Source organism: Gallus gallus, chromosome 8 (assembly GCF_016699485.2).
Source record: "Gallus gallus isolate bGalGal1 chromosome 8, bGalGal1.mat.broiler.GRCg7b, whole genome shotgun sequence".
Classification (NCBI taxonomy): Eukaryota; Metazoa; Chordata; class Aves; order Galliformes; family Phasianidae; genus Gallus; species Gallus gallus.
This window is the reverse complement of record NC_052539.1, coordinates 23,118,087-23,145,774: the sequence shown is the minus strand read 5'-3', so window position 1 is coordinate 23,145,774 and position 27,688 is coordinate 23,118,087. Positions and strand designations below refer to the sequence as shown.

General features: G+C 35.1%; 1 protein-coding gene across 8 annotated transcripts in view; it reads left to right on the top strand.

Moving 5' to 3' along the window:
- BEND5 (BEN domain containing 5) overlaps positions 1-27,688 on the top strand; it is an 840,137-nt gene that overhangs the window by 75,173 nt on the left and 737,276 nt on the right. The window lies entirely within an intron of this gene.

Sequence of the window (27,688 nt, the reverse complement as noted above, 5' to 3'; positions counted from 1 at the left end):
AACTAAAAATTACTAAAAAAATGTTTCTGTCTTTTCCCTAATAATTCCTTCATTGAGTAAAGTATGGTTTTATTTCTTCTTCTGGTTTTTTTTTTTTTTTTTTTTTTTTTTTTTTTTAATGTGGAACAACGAGTTCTACATTGGAAGTCGTTGAATGTAAGTGAAATTACCAGGGCAGAAGTAGTGGCCACTCACAATGGGTCTTTTGTCACTGAAGGAAGTCTGTGCATTAAAGAATGCATGCACAATTACCACATTAATCAGGCTGGTCAAAACAGGTGATCCAGTGAATGTCTTTGTGCCCACTGCCTTTTAATGCTATTCACCCATGTATCTATTATAACTATTCATTTAACACCCCAGGTGTGCTAAGTGCTTTGCAGATAACCTGAAGATGAAGCTTCCTTTCTTAAAGAACTTAAATTCAGAATATCCAGAATACAGATTGGATGGTAATAAATGCAGGAAAAATTTGAGTGATTCTTTTGCCATACTTCTGTTAATTTCCTGATTCTTATTTAGTGTTTGAGAGCTATTTTGGGAATATGTTTTAGTCTTTTTCAGGTCTCTGGAAAGCATCCAATTAGTTAGAGAAGAGGAAATAGCCAACCAAGGGTTTCCAGATGTAAAAGGCAAAACGAAAGTGTGCTACAGAAGGGAGCTAAGGGACAATTTGAATGCAAAAAGCGGGCAGATTAAGACACAAATGTTTTATTATAGTTACTATTATATATTTCATAAATGCTAAAAAAAAAAAAAAAAAAAAAAAACACTACCCAAAAAGTGAGTTCAGTATTCTATCTATATTAATTACATAGAGAAGAACAGGAGAGACATTGTGCTGACTTAAATGTGTGGGGAAAATTCATATTTGCAGTTATGAAGACATTTATTACAGTAAATTTAATCTTTAGGAAAGAAAATACTAAGGAACATGTGAGTACTCTTAGACAACCTTAGATGTTAAAACAGCATGGATATATTTAAAAAGAAAGGTTGCACAGATAACTACCTCAAACTTCATATTGCAGTGTGCGAATGACTACAAGTTAATATTTAATTGACTGCTTAGCGGTAGCAGTCACAAAATTAATCCATTATTTGCTTTTCTCTTCTTCTCTAGCATAACACTTTGCCTCCCTCTATACATACTATAAAACAATGTGACAGGGGCTAGACTGCTGGTGTATGGGGACCATGCAAACATTCAGTCTGACCAGCGCTGTTTCATTGTTTCCTTGTGCTGTCCCATATGTCTGCCTCTTTGTGTACTGTATGTAATGCTCCTTTGACAGAGACCATTTCTTATTTCTGTTTTCTGGCAGCACCCAGGAGAAGAGAGATGCTGATCAATGTCCTAATCTCCTAGACATTAGGGTAATATCAGCAATACACAACAGTAGCAAAATAATGTGAATAATATAGATTTCTGTTTTGCCTAAAGCATAACATGAAGTATATGAAGTGTACAGCATATTTAAGTACCTCAAAACACTTCAAGATTATTGTGATTCATTGTAATTGCACCATGATATTGCCATTATATTGCAGTCATGTTATCATTTCAGTAATAAACATTTATCTTAGGAATGTTTGTGTGTGCAACATAATTAGCTCTAGAATAAAGCGTGCTAAACATGAGGTGTGATTCATTAGAAGGATGATACAATTGATTTTTAAAGTCTAACAACTTCTTTTAACTGTTACTTGTTAAAAGTGAAAGTAAACAGTAAAGTTTTGTTAATTACAAAATTCTCATGTAAAACAAGTAGTGATTGAAAGCTTATATGTATTTAAATACCAGCACAATTAGTTATTGTTGAATTTTTCATTTTCTGTCACTAGAAAATCTAATTAGTCTAGATCGGCTGTATTTATTGTGTGAGATCTTAACTAAGAGTGTCCTTCATGTATCAAAAAATGAATTAATAGTACAATATAAACTAGATCTTCATGGTGAAATCTGACCTCGAGATTCAGTATAAAAGTAGTTTTGTTAAGTAGCTATAAAATAAAAAATAATTCCATTCAGTTATTGAGATAATAACCATAAAAGTAGAAGCTGAAAATCTGTATAAAAGTTCGCTGAATTTTAAAAGCGAAGTATATTGTTGTAAGCTAATCAATTATTCCATTTGTTAAAACTTCTGCCTTCTGAGGTTTGTCTGTATAAGCTAGTGATCTAACTCTAACTTAACTAGCTTTGTTACTGGAAGAAATATAGTTGTATTAGCTCAGTGTTTATATAACAGTAAGATATATTGTATCTGTGTCTTCTGAGACTAAGGATGTCATCTGCTTCTTGTAGGTATGACACATAACACCAAAACAAACAGGCAAACAAACCCTGGAATTGTCTAAAGTATCATTTTTGTAACATTATCTAGTAGTTTTTGAGGTCAATGCAATTAGCTGTAGATTGAACAAATTAATTTACATGCCATTTTCACTGCTGCTTTTGGGTAGCTGTTTCTGAACAGCATGGAATTATGCTTACTCATTTACGTGTGTTGTTGCCTACTTGATTCCTTCTAAACTACCTGAATTTTGTGTCAGTTTGGTAGCAATTGTTAACTTAGTTGTAGTTACTATCATATGCTTTCCATCAATAAGAATCTCTTAAAGCTATGGGGAAAAAAATCAGCATGTGTATTCTATTATTATGAAATATATATAATTATGAAATATTATGCAAAATATTTCAACAGATATCTAAATTTTTTGAACATTTGTTTTCTGACTGATTTCATAGAAAATAATTGTACATCTGGACAGAAATTAATGCTTGTAATGAATACTTTTCCAGATCTCAGTGTGCAAAGCAAAAATGGTAGCTTTTGTTTGTGAAGATGTTTAAGGACAAAAAGGTGCTATAGGGAATGTAAGAGAATGACCTAGTTCCTTTCAGCTCCACAGAAGGCACCAAATAATGCTGGCTTCTTGTAAAGAAAGTTCTTATCAAATTTAACACCTATCAGCAATAACACTTTTCTACAGTGCTTTTAGTCACTGTATTACATATCTGCAGGTTTTTAAATTGCTAGTCAAAATTGAGAAGTCTGCAGCTTTATAGGGAAAATAACTATCAGCTCTTTACCAGTTATTACAGTTTAGTCATATTAGAACCAAAGAAATATTATAAGTCTGATCAGGAAGGGATCTATCCAAACAATTTCTAAGTCTGTCCTGTATTCAAGTTGAAACTTTTTGTAAGAATCAGATCATGTATTCTTCAAAGTGATAAATGATTGTTTACTATAGGAAAGACCAGGCCTTATTTCCTAGACCTTTTTTGGAATTTAATGACATGTCATCCTGCCAACTATTTTCTTTATTTTTCAGTGTTATGTTCTCTAAGAAAATCACTAAAGTAGTTAAAGCCCAAACTACTAGAAACTATGAGGTCTCCAGTTTTCATTTTTATGTTTTTCAGAATATTCCTATGAATGATTCTGATTTCTCCTTTATTTTACAACTTTGTGACAACTTAATATTGTTTCAGTATGGTTTGTTACAGAATGGAACTGCTGCCATTTCTAACTCTTCAGAATTAATTTTAAAACTCTTTTCCTGTTAGTCAAAATAATCCCTTCATCATGTTCTTCTGTTCTCAAAACTGTCTGCACTTATTTTAGCAGTTCCTTGTGTGCTTTCAAAATGGAGGGCCAGATTTCCTGAGATCCATGTGAATTGCATTTCCCATATTGTTCTTGTCTCAGCATAGTACCTGCTTTTATTGAAACAGAAGAACGTGAGGAAAAAGCATATGAGAACTCTGTGTCTCATCAACGAAGTAATGTGAAGAAAAGTATCTGATTCATCAAGTTTATAGTGAATAAAAAATAATTGTCAGTGGCCAATATATACTTATCAAAATCTGCGTAGAGATCCCAGGATCAGAATTATATCTTGAGTTCCCCAAATTTCATACTAAAGGAAGATAAATTAATGAAAATAATTTAAAGTGTTTAGATTTTATATCAGACTGATAAATCTTTGGGGATGTTTGAAAATAGAATATTAATATAATCTCTGTAAAGCTGCAGTTATTACTACATGTGCTGTAGTAGTCACACTGGTGGTGATCAAATAGAGCTTGGCAGATGTGAAATAAAGTGTTATTGCTCTAGTTGATTTTTATTTTTTGAGAAGAAAATAGCATTATCTTCTTTGGAAATAGTCTCTTAATCTGAAGATATTTTCCTCTGAGGAGATGTGAGTTATGCATGGGAAGTGGTACTCACAGCTTTGAATATAGACCTCCTATGATTTTTTTTTCTTTATGTATAGTTACATATCAATATGTCTTAATAACTTCAGCAAAGAGCAGCTTCCTACAGTAATACATATTTTTTAAGCTCTTAGACTTATATTACTCATTATTATCATGAAAGACAATAAAATACTGATGAAGGTCACAGTAACCACAAACTGGGAAAGTAATAAATAATGAAAAGGACAGGTGTGCATGCCCACCTAGGAGGGGAGCCTTTATCATAGAAAGAAAGACTGTGAACAAAACCAGGGTAAAATCAGGGTAAATTATGGACTGAATATAAAAATAAAGTTAAGAAGGGTGTGGATAAATTGGAAATGCTCTAAAGGAGAGCCACAAGAATGAGAAAAACAATACTTGGATAATGAGCTCTTAAGTTCAGTAAATAAGAGTTTAAACACAGTCACTGAAAATTCATAGAATCATAGAATGGTTTGTGTTGGAATGGACCTTTAAGATCATCTAGTTCCAAATCCCCTGCCATAGGCAGGGACACCTCTCACTAGACAAGGTCAACTCTACTATAAACTCTTCCTTAAGTTGTTTTGCTTCTGGTAAAATAAACAAAAATGCTTCTTTCAGGAAAATAGCGCATAATTACTACCAAGCATTGTCAAGGTGAAGTGATAGGCCTGAAGATTCTGGGAAGTTGTACACCACAACCAGACTACTTCATTTTAATCAGAAATGGTACCTTCCTGAGATAGTACATATATAAATGGAAATCATAGGGAAATGACTACAATTGAAATGTGTTGTCATACGAGTAGAATGGGAATGAAGCTTGAAGAACTACAAGTTCTCAAATTTGAGAGTATACTTATATCTAATCATTAAGAACACATATTTCTTGTGTTGGGTTCCTTTCCCAGGTTTGTATGTATGTTTCTTTGATGCAGCATGTATTACCTCTTGACTAGGAGTGTTGAACTAGATAGACTTAAAAAGGAATTAATTTTTTGCTAAACTGCATTAAAATTTCAGGTTGGCCAACATGATTTTCTCTTTTAACACTTCACAGACAGACTCACTAGTGTGCATTGGGGATAACAATATTATTAATCATTGAGCAATTAATCGTCATAAGATTTTGACTGTGAATTTGCTTCTTTAAAGGGAGAGCTGTGTCATTAATATCAAGAAAAAAAACCTCGATAGGTAGTACAATAGGCAGTGTGCTTAAGGGACACAGTGGGACACGGTTCTGCATAAACTGCTCCATTCTGAGTCCTTTGCATGGAATACAGTTAAGAACTGCTCCAGCATGGATCTTTTCCACAGAGTGCAGTGTGCTGTACCTGTTCTATGCAGGAACAGATTGCTCCAGTGTGAGTCTCCCAAGGGCCACGGATCCCTCCAGAAAACCTGCTCCAGTGTGTATTCTCTGTGTGCTACAACTTCCTCATGGCACATCCATCTGCTGCATCATGGAGTCCTCCATGAGCTGCAGGTGGATATCTTCTCCAGTGTGATCCTCTATGGACTGTATGGGAGCACGTTTCTTTATGCTCCTCTCTAGGAGCTGCAGGCTAATCTCTGCTCCAGCATCTGGAGTGCTTCCTCAACCTTCCTTCTTCACCGACCTTGGTGTCTGCTGAGTTGATTCTCTCACTGTTATCTCACTCCTCTCTTGCAAGTCTAGGTTTCCAGGCTAGATCAGATGTTGAAGTTCTCTCTATACATCAAAAACTCCCAAGACTCTCTGAGGGGCCATTCGTCCCATTTTAAAACAATTTCTAAGAGGGAATGATGGAATGCTCTATAGAAATACCTGTTTGTCTCAATTACTCCAAACCTGTGCTTTTGATCACACTTATCAGCCTAGCCCTTTGTCTGATCTATGTCCTAGCCTTGCAAGCACTTTCTTTCATCTGTCACAGATGTTATTTCTTCCTTACACATACTCCTAAAACTCTTCCTCCACACTATTTCCTATTGAATTGCTGTGGTTCAAATATATGGAAGACAAAGGGTGAATTTAAGAACCCATGCTGATGTATGTACATACCTTGCATGAATTCATATGACCAGGACTCACACCAAACAGAATCCTTGTAGTTCCACTGCTCGGTGGGTATACAAGCTTCCCATCCCTACTACATCAATATTGTGTTTTGTCTTCTGCTTTATTTGTGTGTAATCATAGTGAGGAGTTAAACTTCTCTCCTGAGCCAATACCCTGTGGCCACATCTTAGCCAATAAGAACATACTTTTATTTCTATGCCTGGTGTCAGTCAGAGCACCTTGGAAGGACTAAAATATCTCCTCAAACCTCAGGTACAAATTTTGCAACAGTAAAAATTCCCCAAAGTATAAATGCCACAGAAAGGAAGTTAGTCATTTTGTTATTAAGTGCTATATGTAAAGGACAGAAGACTGACTTTCCAGAAGGGCTAACATTTTTTTGACAGATACAATTGGCTGGTTTTGTCTATGTCCTACCTTAATGGATGACACCTGTAAAAAAAGTAAATCTATTTTTAATGGGATAGTATGCCTAAATGACCCAATTTCAGGAAGAGTGCACTTTCATGAATATTTATCTAATATGAAAACACTAAAGTAAACCAGAAACAACATTCTATAAATAAAAACAGCCCAGAGGGTCAAACAGTGATAGACTGTATGATATGAAAAGTAATTTAGTATTGCCTTATGCGCTAGGTTAGCAAAACAGATGCTAGTACATAGCTGTTCCTCACAACAGCAGTCAATAACTGTTTTCTTACTTTTACACAGGCAGCAGGCAGTTTCTGTGTACTAAGGCACTGAGAGCATAGACTAAGGAATGTCTGATGCAGATAGCATATTTTAAACGTATATTCTCATCGTTTGCTGTAATACCCCCCTCCCTTTCTTTCCTCACACTCCAATTTTCTTTCGTCCTCCTATACAATTCTTAACATTTGTTATTAGTGTGGGCTGACATTCCAGTTTACAGTACGTTTAGGCAGGAGATGTGTTTGAGCCTGCATGTACAGAGATGAATCTGTAGTTACCTCCCAGATTCTCACCAGCAAGTTTAATTCCATCAGGATGTTCCTATTTAATATAGACTTTTTTTTTTTTCCCATAGCAAAACAGTAACTAGTGCTATAGCGTGTCCTGGGAGGTGAAAGTAATAACATTAGACAGCGTTTGGGGACATGCACTTATTGATTGTATTCATAGACTATCTGGCAGAGTGAAGTTAGTCCTCTTCAGTGCTCTTGAAAATCAAATGAAGTCATGTAGGCCTACTGTGTGATATATATGCTTTCTTAGATTGGCTATTTTTTGTGTGCAGTTTATTTCTAAATATATCAGTAGGACCTAGGAGTGGGCCACTAAGTACTTATATTAATTAGAACTAGATGTGTACTCTTATGTCTGTTATGCTTACAAATGAGAGGAAGTTATCTAGATAATGAGAAGATCAGTATTAGAGCAGAAAAAAAGACTGTACTCATATATTCTTTCAAATAAACATATGGAATCATTACAAAGACCTATTATTTTAATAATTTTTATCATAAAATCATATTGTAGTCAGACAACATATCTATACTGAATATCTTTGTTCAAATTATAAGCAATTATATTTATATCAAAGTCATTCCTATAAAATTTAGTAATTTTTTAAGCTTGGCTTTTTTATGTGTAAGTGACAAAATGCCTTATCCTTGACCAGTGTTGAATTTGATGCTTTATCCATTAAATTATATGTTGTTGATCATAAGATTTCTCTCTACTACTTTTCAATGGAGTAATATACCTTCATTTATGGAATAATCAGCATTTGAAATGAGGCAACATGTTGATATTGCTTCTTTTTTGTTATTATTATTTAAGCAACACCAAATCATCACTTTCTCGGATTAAAAAAATACCCAGTTTAAATAACAACATATAGGAAGCGTGTGAGAACTGCTTTCCTACACAGAGATGAACTATATGCAAACCATCTGGTTCCACACAGACTGTAACTCCTGAACCCACTAAATTCCTGCAGGTTCTGTTTAGCAGGCTGGCCTGGGAGCCTTCCTTTGCAGAAAGCCAGGCTATTGTCAATGAGGTTATCATTAACAACTTGCTGCATGAGAGCTAAAGTGCTCAATGGTATTGGTAGGAACACCAAGCCCTGGAGCCTCTTCCTTGTAGGAGGATGCTGATTGGATTCATTTTCTCCATGTCATGTATCAGTTCCTGAGCTCAAGTTATTTTAGTATCCACCTAAAGCAGCGCGCCTCTTGACTTACCTTGAGGATGGTGAATACTTTACACACTGTTGTTCCTTACATATTTAAAATTACATGAGGTACAGGAAGATGAAAACATTTTAAGAGCTGAAGAAAATGCTTTATAGTGGGAGATTTAAATAGCTCAATCTGTTTATCTTATCAAAAGAAGATTGATAGGTAACATGATTACAGTGTGCAAGTAAATTCACAGCAAGAAAATACCAGGTATTAAAAAGCTTTTTAAAGTTAAAGTACAGAAGCATGTTAGAAACTAATGCCTGAATCTTAAAACAGATAAGTCAACTTGGGAGTAAGGCACAAATTCTGACTGATCGGCATCATTAACTACTGGAGCAAGCTCTTAAAATGGGACTCCTTGTCTTGTGACATCTTTGAAATGGGATTCAATATATGCTAGCAAAACCCAAGTCATTGTACTAAATAAGAGTGTGAGTGGCATCTTTAGAGACCTATGAGCTGCAGGAAGCTAGCTTAAACAGGAGGGAAACGGTTTTTTACAAGGGTGGATACTGATAGGACAAGGGGGAATGGTTTTAAACTGAGATAGGGGAAGTTTAGGTCAGATACTAGGAAGAACTTTTTCACACAGAGGGTGGTGACACACTGGAACAGGTTGCCCAAGGAGGCTGTGGATGCCCCATCCCTGGAGGCATTCAAAGCCAGGCTGGATGTGACTCTGGGCAGCCTGGTCTGGTGGTTGGTGACCCTGCACATAGCAGGAGGGTTGAAACTTGATGATCATTGTGGTCCTTTTTCAACCCAGGCCCTTCTATGATTCTATGATCTTATGATGCTTCTGGCCATACCGTTTAAGGAATCTATGAAATGCCAAAATTCTCTCCTGCTGGAGACATATTGAGCCCACATGCTGAGTTTGTAAAAACACTTATGCACATGCTGAACCTTAAATTGTTCCAAGATAGTCAAAATCAGAAATGGGTATTTATTATCTGCCAGGGCTTTTAAATATTATTTTGTGTGACACTTTACAGCAAAGATTCTCATGCTGAGGTTCAATAGTAGTATGCTCACCTCTTGCAAGTGGTCAGTTGCAGAGGGTTTTGTTTTTGTTTTTGCCTAACAACATGTATTTAAAAAAACAAAACAAAATGCTCTTTGACTCCATAGAAGTCAAAGACAAGCTTCTAACAAGCTGTGACAGGGCTAGGATTTCACCCTAATATTTAGCTAATGCTTTTGTCTGAATATACACAGCTCCTGTACTTCTCACAAGGCTTTTAAGATTTTATGAGTTGGCAGATGGAAGGCCTTGGATGGTACAGTTGTGAATGAAAGATGTAGATTATGAAATTGCCTTATTATTATACATTATTATATGCTATTAATTATACAGGGTGGATTGCTATGAAAAAATATTATGAAAACTTATTTTGTAGCATGATATTTTACTTATTGTCATATTTTATTGTTATAAGGTCACGGTAGCACATTGAAATGTTGGACTGCAACAGAATAAACTGGGAGCATCCAATACGTCTCCACATATACTACAAATACTTTTATTTTAAAAGTCAGTAAAATAAGTAAATGACTCTTTCTTATTTTACCAGTGCACAACTTTTTCCTAGATTGCTACCAGTCTTTCATTTTCAAAGTCCCTATTCTGCATCTTTTTCGTTGTGCATCCTCATCTCCCTTTTTATAACACTGTCTCAGAGTGATTCATTTGTGACAGTCACAGAAGCATGCACTCCAACACCCACATGCAGGTAAATCTGCTGCGGTGATATATTTTAATTACAGATTTAGTCAAAAGTAATTAAGGTTTTATGTCACAGGGATAGTGGAGAGTTTTAAAAATTCATGTGGTTTCAGTCTTTGTGAGTGCGCAGTTTGTGACACAATGGCTTGCAAAACAAGAACGACCCCTTAGTGCTGTTAGATTAATTAATAGAAAGAGAATAAACTTAATGGAGCTAGAAAAGTGCAAAAAATTGTGTTTTTTACACTGTATATCACACAGATGGAATGGTCGTCCTGGGATTGCGGCGGGGGACAGTAATTGCATTTTAATTACAGTGCTGATGGCTTCTGCTTCCTACCAGATGGAAGGCCCTTTTAAAATAGAGGCACAATAGCAAGCCTCTGCTTATTTTCTCTTCTGATGCTGGCTAACATAAAGTGACACAAGACAAAAGCTATTATGGTATGGTTTGATCAGAAAGACTTTATTCAGTGCTATAATACTTTCTAGTATGAAGCAAACCCATTCTCTGCCAGTATTAAAGAGACACTTTTTCTGTCTAGAAACTAAAATGCAAATATGCACAAAACTACCTACTGCTTTTATTAGTAACAATCATAGTTAATCACATTGTTGCCAGGTTGATAATTTGTAGAAGGAAAGACAGATTTTCTTTGTTTAGAATACTTAGCAAAGATGGTTCTCGGGGTGGCACTGTATGGAGCAAGGTGTGGGTTAGAAGGAAGTTAGCAGATGTGAACTTTACTGCATGTCCTTTATTTTACAAATATTATTGGAAGTTAGCAAACATGAAAGTGCTGATTATTGAGAAACTGGTGTTGTGGAGAAGGGTCAGATCTGTAAATAGTGTGAAAATTGCATTCAAAACTATTAAATTGCATTAAGAAGCATACCTTTGTAGATGCACATACAGTATTCATAAGTGAATAAATGAATTATATTTAATAATATTTCACCTCTTTGTCATAGTTTAAGTGCTTTATATGTTAGTTTTCTTCAGCAAGATGTCCTTCCACTGTCATTGCATCTTCAAGATTAGTCTTTGTTATTTTTTATTTTAAAGATATATATATTTAATATTATTTAATAATAATAGTAAGTAGTAACATTACTAACTATAGTATAGTAAATTTAGTAATAATAGTAATTAGTAATATTATTTAATAATCTAATAATTAATAAAAATTAGCACATTGTAGCTCAGAATGATTTGAATTTTAGAGCTAGATTGCCAGCAATTCTGCTTTCTCCTGGGCAGTTTCCAATTAACCCACTGGAGTCATCTCCATCTATCAAGTATTTCTGCTTAGAAAAGAAATTCTGAGCAGGCTGCCCAAAATGCATGCTGTGGGGCTTGTGAAAATGGGGGAAATATTCTGGGGTGATTGGAAGGTCCAACGAAAAGATTCCCTATGCCCCTTCTGTAGCTTTGTGGATTTTGAACATTGACAGTAATGAAACATCTCCAGTCTGATTATTTTTTATAAAAATGTATTTGCAAAAGCCAGCATTTTTTGCAGCCAAATAATACATTCACCATTTTCTCACATACCAAATAATATCCATTTTTTTTACTATTCTAAAAGATCATTTTGAGTATCAAAATGAATTACAGAGCAAGCAAAATATTCAGTTATTTCCTCAGTTTGGTTTTCATCAAATTGTAATCAGTTAATTTATTGAAATCAGTTAAAGTGGGACAGCTAGCAAGCCTGCTGGAAGAAGGTCTGAGAATTCTCAGCGATCTTGACAAAACTGCAGAAGTGATTCAGTAAAGGCAAGACCAGGGTGTTAAATGTAGGAAGGAAAAGTAAACCTTGAATAAGAGCTGTAAAATCTTCTATTAGGGAGTGTGCCATCTGAAACAGAGGGTGACAGAGAAATAAAACCTGAATTTGAATTATTGTAGCTGAATGGCAAAACAAACAAACAAACAAACAAAAAAGAAAACCCAAATAATAATTACAGCAAAGAACAGATATTCTGAAATTTGTAACTGTAAATTTGTTGTGTTTAAGACGTAAGTATTACACCTTACCTTGGTCTGTGATGTTAGCGTGGGTAACATCTCTTGCTGTGGAGTTTACTTCTAGAAAGAAGCAACTTGAAGTTTAGAGGGAAGAAGTTTAGAGATACAGTAATCAATAATTCTTCTTATCTTCATGCCATGGGATTTTACTCACAGAGAAAAATATTTAAATTTAATTGTAAAGCGTTTTTCTAACTACAGGGATAATCAGGCATTCAAACAGACTGTCTAGGTCGTATGAAGCCTCTTTTTTTTAGAGACTTTAAAGATATTCCCACAGTCTAACCAGGGATATGTTGTCAAGATGAAATTGCAGTTATCTGGATAAATGCCTGTGAAGAATAGTTTTGGTCTATGTCAGTCTATACTTTGTCACTGTTTATTATCATCTCTTACAGTCTCGTGATTATGTGGTTCCTTATAGTTCTTCATTGCTTACAGTTCTTGCTTTTTGTTCTTCCTCTAGTCCTCTAGTTAAATATAAAAAAAAACAACAGCAAAGCAAGGCGTTAGATAAGGTGGCAAAACAGTGCCTCATATAAGAAATGAAATTTCTAGTATTGAAAATCATGTTTCTATTGGGAGTTATGAAAGTGGTATAAAATATAAATTTCTTTTTTTAAGCAGCTTAAAGAATGACTACAATTTTTTTGGACATTCAATTCAGAGAAACACTGGTATGTTGAATAAGTCAAGAGAAAAATGACAAAAATAATAATGAAATGGCAAATAATTGCTACCGTGGACAAGGATTGAAGGTCATGATGCAGTGAAAGAAAACATGCACTGAAAGGTATAAATAGCTACACTGACATCAGGGTTTAGCACATCCTTTGGTTAAATGCTCCCTTGGGTAACATATGATCAAATAATGTTTGGGAAAGGTACATGATGATGACCTGTAAATATTTAAAAGCTAAAAAACCAGAAGGAAGAGAATTTGGATACAGTGTAGGAAACTATTAAAAACTAATGGGATAGAAGAAAACCCTATTCTTGTGCAATATCAGGAAGTTATATATCCAGTTACATCTGAGGATGAAGATTTGATAGTGGGATGTTAGAATGGTTTTCTAAGAGTGGTGATACATAAAAACATAAAGGTGGTAGCATAAGGTTGGAAAAGAAGTCCATCTGTGACAATCACTTGTGGCCTTCAGCAGATACTTACGTTAGAAAATAAAAAGAGAACGTGAAAAGTAGAAGCCATGACACTCAACGTTTAAAAATCAGAAACAAACATTAGTAGAAAAATATGATAAAAACTATGCAGTACTGATTGTTGAAATGGGGTACATAACCTAACTTCGTGTTCATGGTCAAAAATTACTCATTATTGCAATATCTATACATATTCTAGTTTTTCTTTGTAGATATGCTGCTACATGTTTGGAAATAGCAAAAAAAAAAAAAAAAAGTATTTGCTAAGTAGAAATTAAGTTAAGATTCTTTTTTAAAGAATAAATATCATCATCTGGTAGTGTGAGGTGGAATTTAGAGTAGTCCCACTAAGGAATAACTCGATGAAATGCATAGTGACTACATTGTTTCGTTGTGATAGTGAGGTTTATATCGCTGTTTGCAAAGGTCTGAAATGGCTAAGAATTCCCCACTGTCAAGCTCTATATTTAAAGACATTGTTACAGGTACATTATTTCTAGCATTAAAATTGTAGAATTATCTCACACATTACACACAGACTACAGTACAAAAAATGGCTTTAGATTTGAAACAATTAATATGCATCTTCTTCATGTGAACATTGCTACTAATCATCACAACACTTGTGAGTACTTTATATGACAAATATCTTATGTGTTCAGCATGTATACTTTTGTACTGGCATGATTATGATAATCTGACCTCCAAGATTTCAAAGTATAAAGTCATAAGTTTTCTTTCATTCTAAGATATAGAGCAATTGCACAAATATATTTAGATCACAAAAAGCTGTAGTAGTATTGGCAGACACAATGTGCATTCTTATTAAATATCAACTTCAATTGTTTATATTATGATTCTAACGATAAGTAAGTGAAGATTCATCTAAATGCCATGGTAATAGGTGCTATAGAAATTAATTAAAAGAAACAAATATTTGAGATGTCTATGTCCATATTTAGGCAAATTGACGCTTTCTGGCACTGTTATAAATTTCTACATTGTAGAGAAAGTTTGCCAGCAAGGAACAGAAGGAATATTGACTTTTTATTAGAATGACATTTCTATCAAATTAATTATAAACTCAGGAAATATTAATCTAATTGAAATAATGCTGGTAAAAGAAAAATGTGTGCACATTTTTTTTTTCCTGACAGTTTAATAGTTAACAGAAAAAGGAAGGACCTGAAATTCAGTAAGAATTAGAGGAAGTAATTGTGAAGATTATAGTAATTCATATAAATATTATTGAAAGGTGCTAAAAATATCTGTTTACCCTATTAAAACTCCATGTGACAACTGTGGAAGTAATTTATTTGTTACTACAAATAAAGATAATTAGATAATTAAATAATAAATACATAAATATGTAATATTTATTGGTTCTATATCAAGACACGTGCCAATCAGCATTTTATTACACTTAAGGAATTTTTATGACATAGCAGGAATGGCAATAACCACATTAAAGCAGGATTCACCTTTCTGTTGCATTTTTATTCGACAGATTAAAGAAAGAGTATCCTAAAATAGATTCCTTTTAACTGATTTTACTGATTTTAAAATAGTGTTTAAATTTAAAAATTGATATACTCTTAATGAAGAAAAGAGACTATTTGAGAGGTTAGTAGAAGCCTCAAGCGTATGCCTCAGGCAGATGTTCAGATGGATTGTCCTAAAACCAGAGTAAAAGGCAGAACCTGAGAGAAAGCTGTGCTGTCTGAGAGATGAGGAGTTAGGGGGTGCTCCACATGTCTTAGGCACAGTATTTCAATGTAGAATGGTTTAAATGCACACTTCCATTAAAGCACAGTATACAAACACAGACTTGGAATAATACTATTTTTTTCACCAAAAACCAAACCAAACCAAACCAAAAAACCTAACCCAACCAACCAACCAAAAAAAAAAAAAACAAAAACCCACTGAAAAAACCGTGATGGCATGCATCTTGTTTGCATCCATAGTGAATTTGATAACGATCTGTAAACACTGAATTCTCTTTGATGTTGATGCCATTTTCTCTCTAGATGCATGAGTGGAAGTTGATGAACCTGGAAAATGTAGCACTGAGTGCTCTTGACCCCGAATATTTTCCATCAGTATTCATGGCATCTTCCATTATATAGATAAACATATTCTTAGCACTCTGCAAAGAGAAGCTACAATGGCCTTTATCACTTCATTTTGTACTGATTGTCAAAAACAGGCAACACATGGGCTGGGCAAGAGTGTGTTTTAGAACAAGCTTAGTTCTAACAACAAGTAAGTGGTTGATTCTTGAATCAGGTAGTTTGCCTGGGGCTGTACCAGACTTCTGTCTTTTGTTAACTTATGTCCTTATCTTCTGAATAACATGGGATGATAATTCCTCCGTTTAATAATTTATTTTTATTTTTATTGTTGTCTAATACATTGCTTGGTTTACTGAAGAGTTATTGCTGGAAAGAATGAAATCTTTCTTTGCACCATGAAAAAACATGGAGCTCCTTAGTGGTCATCAGTACATATTGCTTGCTACGCCAGCCATGTGTATGTCAGACTATTCATTTGTGGGAGGTTTGCTTTGTGCACTGCAGCACTCAGTTGCAGACCCAGCATTACTCTTGGTTCATCTTCCTTTTGAAACACTCTCAAGGAAAAGAGTCGATTGTCAGATGGAAACTTCTGAAGCACAGTGCCCAAAGGTCAGCACAATAGGGCTTTCAAACCTGGATTTCTCTCTTGTGTCAGGGCAGCTTTTAGCTTTTGAAGGGGCACAGTTTTCATTTTAAGCAGCCACTGGATTTGGTGAGCATTAACAGTTCATACTTTCCTGGACAAATGATCCAAAACCAAGTTGAAGCACCATGTCTTACTGTCTGAGCAATACTAATGTTCTGAGTGTTGCTCAAGGTTGCTTTCATCCTGAGAAACTCGTTGACTGCTTCTTAAATATTAGGATGGGCTTCCCAAGCTGTAACTGTATCAGATTCAGGGGAGGTTGAGGTATCTAGAACTTGACTGAATTCTCTGCAGGTCCTGGTACTGACCATGTGAAAAAAATTGCTCCACAAGTGATAACAGCATGTAGCTTGATTTTTGTTAAATTTGCAAAAAGTAAAGTAATTGGTGCTGCTTCAGTCTCCACAACTTTCTCTTGAGAGACTGGTATTCACAAGGAAAAATTGCTTTTCCTGCTTGTGAAGCGTAGGTGGGTAGAAGCCATTCTTTTGGGTTGGTTGTTAACTATAAAATAAAATGAACCCGTTCTTGCTGTATCCCAATTGGATATTGGATTTTGGAAGCAGAATGTTTAGCTCCAGTGGCATTCTATGGTGAGGTTTGCACACACCTATTCCAATGAGTCTTGCCTTTAATCTCGGCTTTCTAAAGGTACAGATAAACTTGCTTATTTATCCCTGTTCAGGAGTTTGCTTTATGCATGTTTTTCTAAATAGCAGTTCTTATTTTTGTTCTGAAAGAGCTTTGTCTGTGTGAGGATACAAACCATAATAGAAGGGAATGGTTTCAAAAGCAGCTGATACTTCTGAATGATGTGGAATAGAGAATTATGTTCCACCTGTAATGGCAGTATTAACTCTGCCCTTATATCAAACCTGATATAATACCTGTGCTTTTGGTATAACAGTATACAAAGATATAAGCATACAAAACAGTATAACAGTATTACAAATCTGTTGTTCCTATTATATGTGTAATTTTTATTATTGTATCATCAAATATATCATGGCTGCATGTTGCTTATTTTTATTAACTTTGTCACCTAATAAAGATAGTGTGAGAATTACACAGAAATGTATCACTTCTCCAGAAATGTTTATTTAGGTAAGCATTTGCATGTTCTCCATATGTTGATTCATCAGTGAAGTAGACAACCCTTATTCTAAAGGATGCCCACATAAATAACACTGTAAATATATAAAAGACATTTATCAGAAAGTAGCTAAATAAACCCCAGCACAATAAGAAAACAATAAACAATTTTGTATTAGTTACTAAAAGCCATGGTTATGTTTGACAGAACACTGAACCCAGACACAGGAGATCACATTCACTGTGTAGGGCAAATCTGCCTATCTGCTTGCCTCATGTTCCATATCTATATAGTGGGAAAAATATTGTTATTATTGACTTCCTTTGTAAAACAGTTTTCAGATTTAATGCTGAATAATGTCATATATGGGATATGTATTATTTATAGAATACTGAACACAGAAATACAACATCAAAGGGATGTTTTGTGTCTAGAAATTATCCAGAATGTAGATTTTCAAGTTTTCTGGAGGGGCGTGTTACAGCCATTAAAAAGCATGAATACAATTTAGACCATTTACTGGGGAATCACTCTAACAGGAACCACATAGTGGAGATATCCATGCCAGGACACAGAGAAAAGACTGCAGCTCTTCACCAGTGCTTTGAATCACTTCCTATTTATTCTTCAGCCTGGAACAAGAATTATTCCATTATATAACTGTTTTTATGTTTAACTTCTATATAGGTTCCACAGTTTTTAAGTGTTGGCTATAATTTAATTTGATTCATGTATGACAAAGAATTAAGGTGTGCATGTCAATATTGCAAACACAATAGTTTTATCACTCAATTGAGAAATAAGGTAGTCTGTATGCAGGCAAAACAACTTCAGAACATGTCCATTCTTTTTCCTTTGCCATTTATTATTGGTACTCTGATTCCTCATTACATTGCACAGGATGAGAATTGCGTGTGAATCCTTTTACAAGTATCTTCTCCAGCATTACAGGTGTAATATATCATTCTCTTTTCCAACATTTCTACATAGATTTAGTTCTGAAAATAGATATTCCCTGAACAGAAAATCAGTTTCACACTGCTCATTCCCATGTCTGAGCCCATTCAGTCAGGGTGGTTATTTAGAACGTCTTCCACAGCACAGCTCAAAAACTCAATGAGCTTGATGAGCACAGACAAAATAGAAATTATGACTTATGAAAGGCCATGGAAGATTTTTTTTCCTGCCACAACAGTGTCATTATGCTCTGACAGTTCCTGTTTAAGTTCTGCTCTTCCTTCGTTTCCTGAGCCTCTTTCTAGACCAATCTATCATCAATAGTTTTCTGGTTTGATTGCCTGAAAATATCTTTATGTAGGCCAGCTGATTGAAATATAAAATTGAAGGAATATGAAACCTGATTAAAATTCCTCTTAAGACCAAGTGTGCTTGTTTAGATAGCACTTTCCCTACATGTTTTTCTTTTAGAATAAATGTCTCTCTAAAACTTTTTTGGTTGATTAATCAATATATTATTAGTAAGATTTTTTGCTCATAAAGGAATGCATTTTATTAGACTATTCTTTAGGGAAAATGTCTGATGCTTCCTTACGGAGAGGCCTCTTTTCTGTCACATGTTCTGTACATAAAACTCTCTGTTTTTATGCATATAAATGCATGTGCATTTACATTACACAGATAGAGTATTTCTTTATAGACTGCTTCTGTTTTTGTGTATCTCAAAATTTTCCCATTAAGTAACATTTATTACTACAAATGCTTACAGAGGACCTACTCAGCTGTGATATTCATCTAAGAAGAGAGCAGCAATAAAAACTATTATGGTTATCATTATCTGAACAACATTTATGTGGTACATATCCATAATAAAAAGTGTAAAAAGAAGAGACATTTGTTTATGAGAGAAATGGTCTGCAAACTTAGCCTTCATTAGAGCATCATGCCTACAATGATGTTACAGTATTACTTTCATTTAGCCAAAAACTGTTTACCAATTAAGTTATAGCCAAGGTCAGTGAGAAGGAAAGAAAATGTAGGAGAAGTACTTAGTATTAAGTTCAAGCTATAGCCATAAATCTACTATTCTGACATGTGTCAGCTAATGTATCATGTCTCCACCTCTAGTTTTTAAGGTAATCGATTATTTGAAGCCAGGTTAATGTGCTAAAAACAGAAACATGATTTTTTTTTTCCCTCTGGCTTTTGACATAGTTCTAGAATCAAAGACTGAAATTCTGTGTTTCAGCATTTATTAGGGATTAATGTATAGGTGTGGTGAATCTTATTGGACAGAATGCTGGATATGTGTGTCAATATGTGTATCTGTTAGGTTATTCTTATACACTGGTTCATGTGTGGAAGAGTAATTGCAAATTTCATTAACTTGTTTATAGACCCAGTAAGTTTCAGTGAGCCTGGGTAAAAGAATGTTAATGGCCATAAATAGATCAATAAATTTTAGTTGTAATAACTTGTGCTTAAAATATTGAATTATTGTAGTATCATATGAGTTGAGAATTCAAGAGGTGAAGTGGAGTGAATTTAAGGTACTGGCACAGAAAATACCGATATTCCCTTCACAAAGTTTTAGTCAAACTGAAACATCCATTACTGTTAGAAATAGGTTAGAGTCAAATTTCCAGAGAAATTTAGTTCATCAAGGGCTGAGAAAAAAAAACACTATATATCTTACCACTGAATAAAATTAACAGTTACATCTCTCCCACCACTGTCAAACTGAAGTCCTGAAAAGAGAGGACAATGTGATGCAATCTCCTTGAGAGGACACAGAAGTGCAAAAGAGAAGGATCTCATTATTTTGTATATTCAGAGTCCTGCATAGAAGCAGCTCATGGGTTACAGCCCTGGAGGGAAAAGAGATCCAGGACAGATGGTTGATTTTTAAGAATCAACTCCTCCAAACACACAAGTAGAACCAAAGATGAGTGATCTGGGAGAAATATAAATGTACTGAACATGCAGGGATGGTGTTTAGAAAGCCAAAGCTCACTTGGAGTTGAATCTGGCCAGAGACCTGAATGACAACAAGGAAATGTAATATAAGTACTTAGCAGTAAAAGGAAGACAGGGAAAATGTGCCCGAACCCCAAATGAGACAGGGGATAAAAGGCACAGAGAAGACTAAAGATATTTGAACTTCTCAGTCTTCTAAGACTAAGAGCAACTGTCAGGAATCCCAGATCCTTGATACTAATGGTGAGGCATGGTACAAGAAAGGATGTGAGAGTATCAGGTTAGGGAACATTTAAACAAGCTAGATTGGCAGTTTAGTGGTCTTATCAACATGTGTAATATCCAATGGCAAGGTGTAAAGAAGACACCGTTTTGCTCTGTGATGCCCAGTGAAAGAATAAGAGGTCATGCATGCAAATTATGATACTACAAAGTCCATTCAAAGAAGAGTACACGCTTTTTTTACTGTAAAGTTAGCTGGACATTTTGACTATGTTAAAATACTCGGTCCATTCTCTATGTGATTACTAAGATTAATGGTCTTTTGTGTAATTCAAAGAGCTTTAAATGTACTGAGTCTTTAAATTTTCTGTGTGCGCATGCTTTTTGTGCAAAAGTAAAATGTTTTGTGCTCTGTACATAATTTTCAAGGCTTACAATAAATCCCAATGTTTTCATATCTCCTTAAACAAAGGTTGAAAGGGAGATAAGCGGGAGTCAGCACATGGTAAGGGAGCATGATTTCAACTTCCCACTTCCATGCAGTGCAAATGGCAGTTTCTTGCTGTAACTGCGACCTGAGAAATAGGACTGGAATAGTTATGCTAAGGAAGTCTTTTTTTCTTTTCTTTTTTTTTTTTTTCCCATATCATCTATCTTTGTTCTGATGCCTATTTCAAAATGCAGAAGAGGAAGGATGTTTGCTTTGCTTACATTGGTTGCAGGCATCTGACTTGCTTATTTCATTAGTTTAAGAAATATGTGCATAATAATAACATTCTATTCCATTAATGAATTTTAATGCAGCTGTTACTTTAAATTCCATTGATTTCTTACAATATTATATGTTTTGACACAGATTTCAGGGAGATTTTGATCTTTGCCTTATAAAAGTGAGTGAGAAGTAGGAAGTCAGCATGTCTTTCCAAAGCTAACCTTAAATCCTCAAGGATTCTTATGTGAAGAGATAAAAAGAATAAATTCAGAAAGGTAATCAGTCTGGTCTTTTAAATGGTACTTTTATTTACCTTCTGTGCTGTAAAGAAACTGCAGGGCGGGCAAGTCTTTTGGTTCCTTTAGTTCATAAAATCTACATGAACTGATTATGATCACGCAAAAAAATAAAAATAATAAAAAAATCCACTGCATAATCTTATTAGAAACGAGAAAGGGTTCTGGGTCCTGTGCTCAAACCTGTAGGTCATATTGCCTCATTTAACTTAGGAAGGTACTAGGATTATTTAAATCGATTACTTGGCACTTCAGTCTCAAAGCCAGGAACAAAGATGTCTCAGCTTTGTTTGTAGGCTCTTTCCTCAAATTGCTGGCAAATTTTTCAGTGCAGTTTTTTTGTTTGTTTGTTTTGTTTTTTTATATACCCAATAAGTTAATTAGTCTATTTTCTTGAAAAATTACATAAAATAATTTTCTAACGTTTCTGTATAAAAATAGTACATATAGGGTGTATGCATGTTTGTGTGCATTTGTTTGGTATACAGAACATTAGCATGCCATGCAAAATGGTGTAGTACTTGCTATTAAGAAGTAAGCACTTACCATTGGTTACTTGCACAGTGATGTACCATAACTTCACTCTGTTAGTTTAGGTGCTAAAGTAGAGAACAAGATTACATTTCTGTCAAAAGGTGTTCCTGTAATTCACCAGAGATAGAAGCACAGAATGAGAAAGTTTCTGCCAATTTTCAGTTTGCACCTGTATGAGCACCATAGTGTTTGAGCCTGGGTTTAACCTCAAACAGGCACAGTTCAGTATGGAGTATCAACACATATGGGTAAGTGAGCTAGACTGTATTTCCATATGGTTCATGTTAGTGTATTCAACTCCATTTTATTTTTATTTTTTCTATTTAAGATGCATGAGCCAGGAAGAGCCTAGCTTGTCATTCAGACCACAGGTTGCATTTACTTGGCTGGGAGTTAGCATGATTTTCTCTTCAACAGTAACAAACAATTAGACATAAACATCACAGAAAGACAATAAACTAGAACTCTAGAATGCTATTTTTAACACTATTTTTTACTACGGGCCTATGTGCTGAAAACCACGAGAATGCTGGTGTGATATGTTGTGGAACTGATATGTCACAGCCTGAACTAATTGATGATTGAGCACCTGGTGAAGGGGGGGGGGGGGGGGGGGGGGGGTTGGGTGGCTGGACCAGGAAGCACAGGTGCAAGCAATTCATCTGTGCTTCCCAGGTGAACCCAGCATCCATCCCTCCCTTCTCCCATTTAAGGGCTAGCCTCTGAATGAGGGGCTATTGAAGTGCTGCTTCATGAGGAGTGGTCTGTAGGTAGAAGACCCTATTGTTGGTTGGGTGAGTCAACCTTTTCTTATATATGGTTATTGATATTTGTAATAATACTTTGTCTGGTATTGTAGAGAACTTAATGGAATCAATTTTGTTGTCTCTCAGGACCTACATCTAATTTTAGGGGTCAAAAATTACTCTTAAAGTTGTAAAATACTGAAGAAAGATTTATAAGCTAAGTTGCTCCTTTAACATAAGGTAGGAGTGTGAAAGGGAAGAACTCTGTTTGCTCCTTTGAATTGTTGTGAAATATGTTGGATTTTAAAATGCCGCCATATTTTTTTATATTTTAAACCCACTGAACTTACTAAGGAAATAATATTCCTGAAGTTGTGGTGCCTCATATCTGAAAGCTAGGCTGCCTGCAGTTTTAATTTAAATGTGTGACTGGATGCAGCTTTGTTTCGCCAGGGAGGAAAGGACTAAGCAGTTGTTTTTGAGAAATGTGCTTGTAAGCATTTTCATGGGACTGATATAGTAGAGACTGACAAGCAGGTAATAAAAAATTGAGAATAGAGAAGATGGAGGATGGGTTTCAGAATTAAAAACCAGGATGTTCTACTTCTATGGACCTTGTAATAACAAGTGAAGTTTTTAAGACTGTGAAGGCTTGATGATGTTATGAGCTTGTATAGTTATGAGAACTCAGGTTATGACAAAAGCCAATAAGTGAAGAAAGAGATGTACAAGACTGAGATGCAACAAATACTGGATAAGGATGGCACCTCTAAAAAGCATGGCTGATTGTGGACCGCTGAGGAGCTGGAGATGTTGCTGTGCCATCAGTTGCCCATGTAGACTTCTGTGTGAGCATGTGTTGTTGTACAATCTCTGAATACATAGTCTCACCTCGTTTTCAAGTACGAGGTAGAAATTTAATGAGTAGTGATCCGGTATTTTGTTTTATCATGTTCAGTGTGTGCTTCCAGGCTATAGTATATGCTGTTTACTGCATGCTATTTAAATGCTGTGCTAAAGGCAGAATAATTTACTTTCTCATGGGCTTTTCTGTAGCACTCATTACTGTAAGACTGGAATATCCTACAATCTAAAATAAATTGACACCTCAAACCATGTACCTTGAGGATAAACTATTTCTACTCTCAAGCATAGACAAATGTCAGTCATATTGTATATGCCCAGTTTGGAACGTTTGTGACTTGATTTCTTTGAGGACTCACTGGCATGCAGTGCTTTGTTTGATGTATACATCCTATTTTCTTCAGTTGCAGCTGAGACTACTCAGCCATTCTGCAAATTGTGAACTGAGGAAATGATATAAATAGGAGCATCTGGGAGGATCTTCTTGTTTAAGTTGTTTGCTCTGAGTTTGGAATTTCTCAAAGAAGCAAGGGTTATATGTTGCTCTGTTTTGTATGAGGTAGGTCTTGTGCACTCCTACTGTCATGCCAAGGCTTTAGTGCAGTAATTTACAATGCTGTGAGGTAAGATCTTCAAGTTATTTATGATTTTAACTAAGTTGGAGCAGGTGGATAACACTGGAAAAAACTTTCAAAATTGCCCAACAATATAGAAGCAGAACTCCCATTTTCAGAAGCACATAAATTGCTTATAAGCTTAGGTGCTTTTGGAAAATTACTTTGTCTTTTTCTGCAATAAAGATGATGAAATAATATCTATATCATTGCTGAAAGACAAAAATTCTAATCTGAAAATTATCTACATGCAATTTCCAGCAGTACTTCAAAATTTAGTTGAAAGCTATTAAAGAAGCATAGCTGAACTAAATAAATGCAATATATCTGTCTTGTGAACAATATATAATGATACTTTAAAAAAAAAAATTCCATTACGTAACAAGACTGGCTCTTGAGAGAACATGAATACTTCTTGAGGCAGTAACTTAACTTTGCTGCTGCCAACAGCAGCACAAGTATTTGGTCTTCTCTTCATTCTTACTCAAAATGCTATAGTAGATGTTCTTGTCTGAGAGAGAATAAACCTCCTTGGACTTGCACAAATAAATTTGCAACGTATTTATGAAGACTTCAGACTGTTTTAAGCTCTGTGTTGACTACATTGTCTTCATTGTGTACACAAAGGTATACCTGTTCTAAAAGACCATCACGAGAAAAACAGCATAGTTGAATTTAAAACTGATTATTTCTTAAATCACTGTGTGTAATTTAGTATATTAACACTGACTAGTGCTCACAGCATAATATAATGAAAATACATAAATTGCTTCTCAAAACCGCATGGCAAAGGATGAAATAGTATGGGCAATATCACTTAAGAAACTGAGGAACGCTTTCATAATTAGTAACAAATTCATATGGTGCAGAACATAGAATTAAAATCATGCACAATTCATTCTCTCTGTATATTTATTCCAGACTTCATATGCTTTCATATGTTTCATATGAATCATAGAATCACAAGGTTGGAAACGACCTACAATAAATTAAATACTTCTGTTTTGTGCAATGTTCCTCTGAAGTATTTGGAGGACTGCTCATATAAAGAGTAATGCTTTCTCATGAGAATAAGAACTTGTGTTACCATAATGTTCACTTTAAACCAGCTTTTGACTATGAACTGACCTGAGATCTCCAAGTTCAGTTCTGCTGTATCTTGCAGAGTCTGTGGTATTGATCTGACTTAGCTTTGTGCTTTCAGTCCTGCAAACTTAAGAAATGCAGTCAGTAAGTCAGCTCTACCATCTAGTTGCAACCAGTGTTTTCAATAAACTTTTTCACTGTCAGTTCAGCAGGTTCCTAGTATATCTAAATAATACATACTTACTGATATTCTCTAAGGCTAACTGTTAGGTTACTTTCATGCAGCATGGAATGAAGTAGTTCATAAAAGTGCAGGTATATTACATCTGTGATATTAACATGATCAACCCTACTTTCAGTTTAAAATAATAAAATCATTTTTGACAGGTCTCACTTCCTGTAAAATTGCTTTGTCTGGCATAATTTATGTTCTCTCCTTTAATTCTTTATCAACAGAATCCCATATCAGCTTTTTCCTTTATTTTTCCCACATTTTATAGTTACCTGGGTCATCTGCTTTGCCCTTTATGAATATTTGCATCATCTTTTGATGCTGTAAGAAATTTTTTTTTCCCCCGTTCTGTTAACTTTGTTAGAAGTAGCATCCCTTGGTAGACAGCTCCAAGTTTCTAAGAATAACTGACTGAAAAGACATATATCTGAATTATTATGTAACGCTTTGAAGCACAGAAAGTGAATCATTCAGTAAGGTGTGGGCAAAACTGTACAAACACCAGGAACCATTTCAGATTGTCTGGGCATCATGGGTTGTAATGTGTCTTCTGGGACATTTGGGACTGAGTTGAGCCCTGATATTCTTTATGATTCTCTCTGCTACAGGAAAAAAATGATTTCCAATAGCTATGTCTAACAGAACAAATGCCTGTCTATTTCTTTATTTGCCTTTAAAAGATTTATAATACAGAATTATTAACTTTGTTTGCTACAGCTAGCTTGCTAAGAAAAGTGTATAAGAAATGAAATAAATACAGTATTTGTTGCAGAGTAAGGAAAGTGCAGGAAAGTGTACTTTAGCCAATCCTTTCACATCGATTCAGCTGTGGTTTGGCCTTAACATTGCTGATTTCTGTCCTGACAGTGATGTTTCTTCTTTTTGGGTGGGGTTATCATATCACATCTTGTAACATTTTTTGAAGCCCATTAGTGAATTGCTATAGAAATGCAGTTCATAATTTTATGGCAAGGATTGCATGTGAAAGCAATACTATCTTCATGAGTATAATAAGCATCGTGACTCTGTCCACTTTAATGGCAAAATCATTTCATTCAAGTAGGCAAAGGATTTCTGTCTAAATCTTAATTCATTGTCAAGCCTTTTGGTTATCAATGAAGAAAATGGTCCCCGAATGAAACTGAATTTGCTTCTTTTCTTCAACTACAAACTGTAATTGTCACTTGACTCTAGAACATATTTATTTTCTAAACCATTCACAATGAAACTTGGAAAAGAATTGCTGCTGCAACAGTCTTTCCTAAAGGTTAGGTTAGGGACCAACCTGCAGAGAAAACTGAACAGGGAATTCAGCCTTAATTACTAACTTTTTCTTCCATGTCTCCTCCTTCCTCTTGTGTTTTTACTGAACTTTGAAAGGCCCTTGATCCATTCTGTTTGGCCATGGTAGTGGGCAGATTTCAGTTAGATGTGGAACATGGGGAAAGTTACAATAACAAGTTTGTGTTGATAGGTTTTGTTACAGTAAATAGGTGACAATTCCTGTATTCTCTCCTTGCTGCCTGGTGTATTGCATGTTCAGGATTGAAATGCTAGTCCTTAACCATTTTCCCCCCCTGTATATTTATTTATAATTTGTATACCTATATTTATATATATCTAATGTGGAGAAGACTGAGGGGATCTTATCAATGTTTATAAATACCTAAAGGGTGGGAGTCAAACGGATGGGGTAAGGCTTTTCAGTAGTGCCCAGTGGCAGGACGAGGGGCAGTGGGCACAAACTGGAACTATAGAGAAGTTCCATACAAACATGAGTTAAAACACCTTTGCACTGAGAGTGACAGAGCTTCTAGAACAGTCTGCCCAGAGAAGTAGTGGAGATGTCCAAAACCTACCTGGATGCTTTCCTGTGCTACCTACAGCAGGGAGCCTGCTTTAGCGGAGGGGCTGGACTAGATGATCTACAGAGGTTCTTTCCAGCTCCTACAGTTCTGTGAGATATGGTACTTGATGTGTACTATAAAACACTTATAATAGAATTGCAATTAATTTTAAAGTGTTTCTTACTTAAATGATTTTGATGACAGAGGATCTTAATGAGTTAAATACTGGAGTTAAGTACTGCATGAGCTCTGTGAGTCACTTTGTGTCTTCTTGATGAGAGCTAAGGCAAAATGAGGCTGATAATCAGATCTGCACTGAGAAAACAGATGCTTTTCAATACTAAAACAAG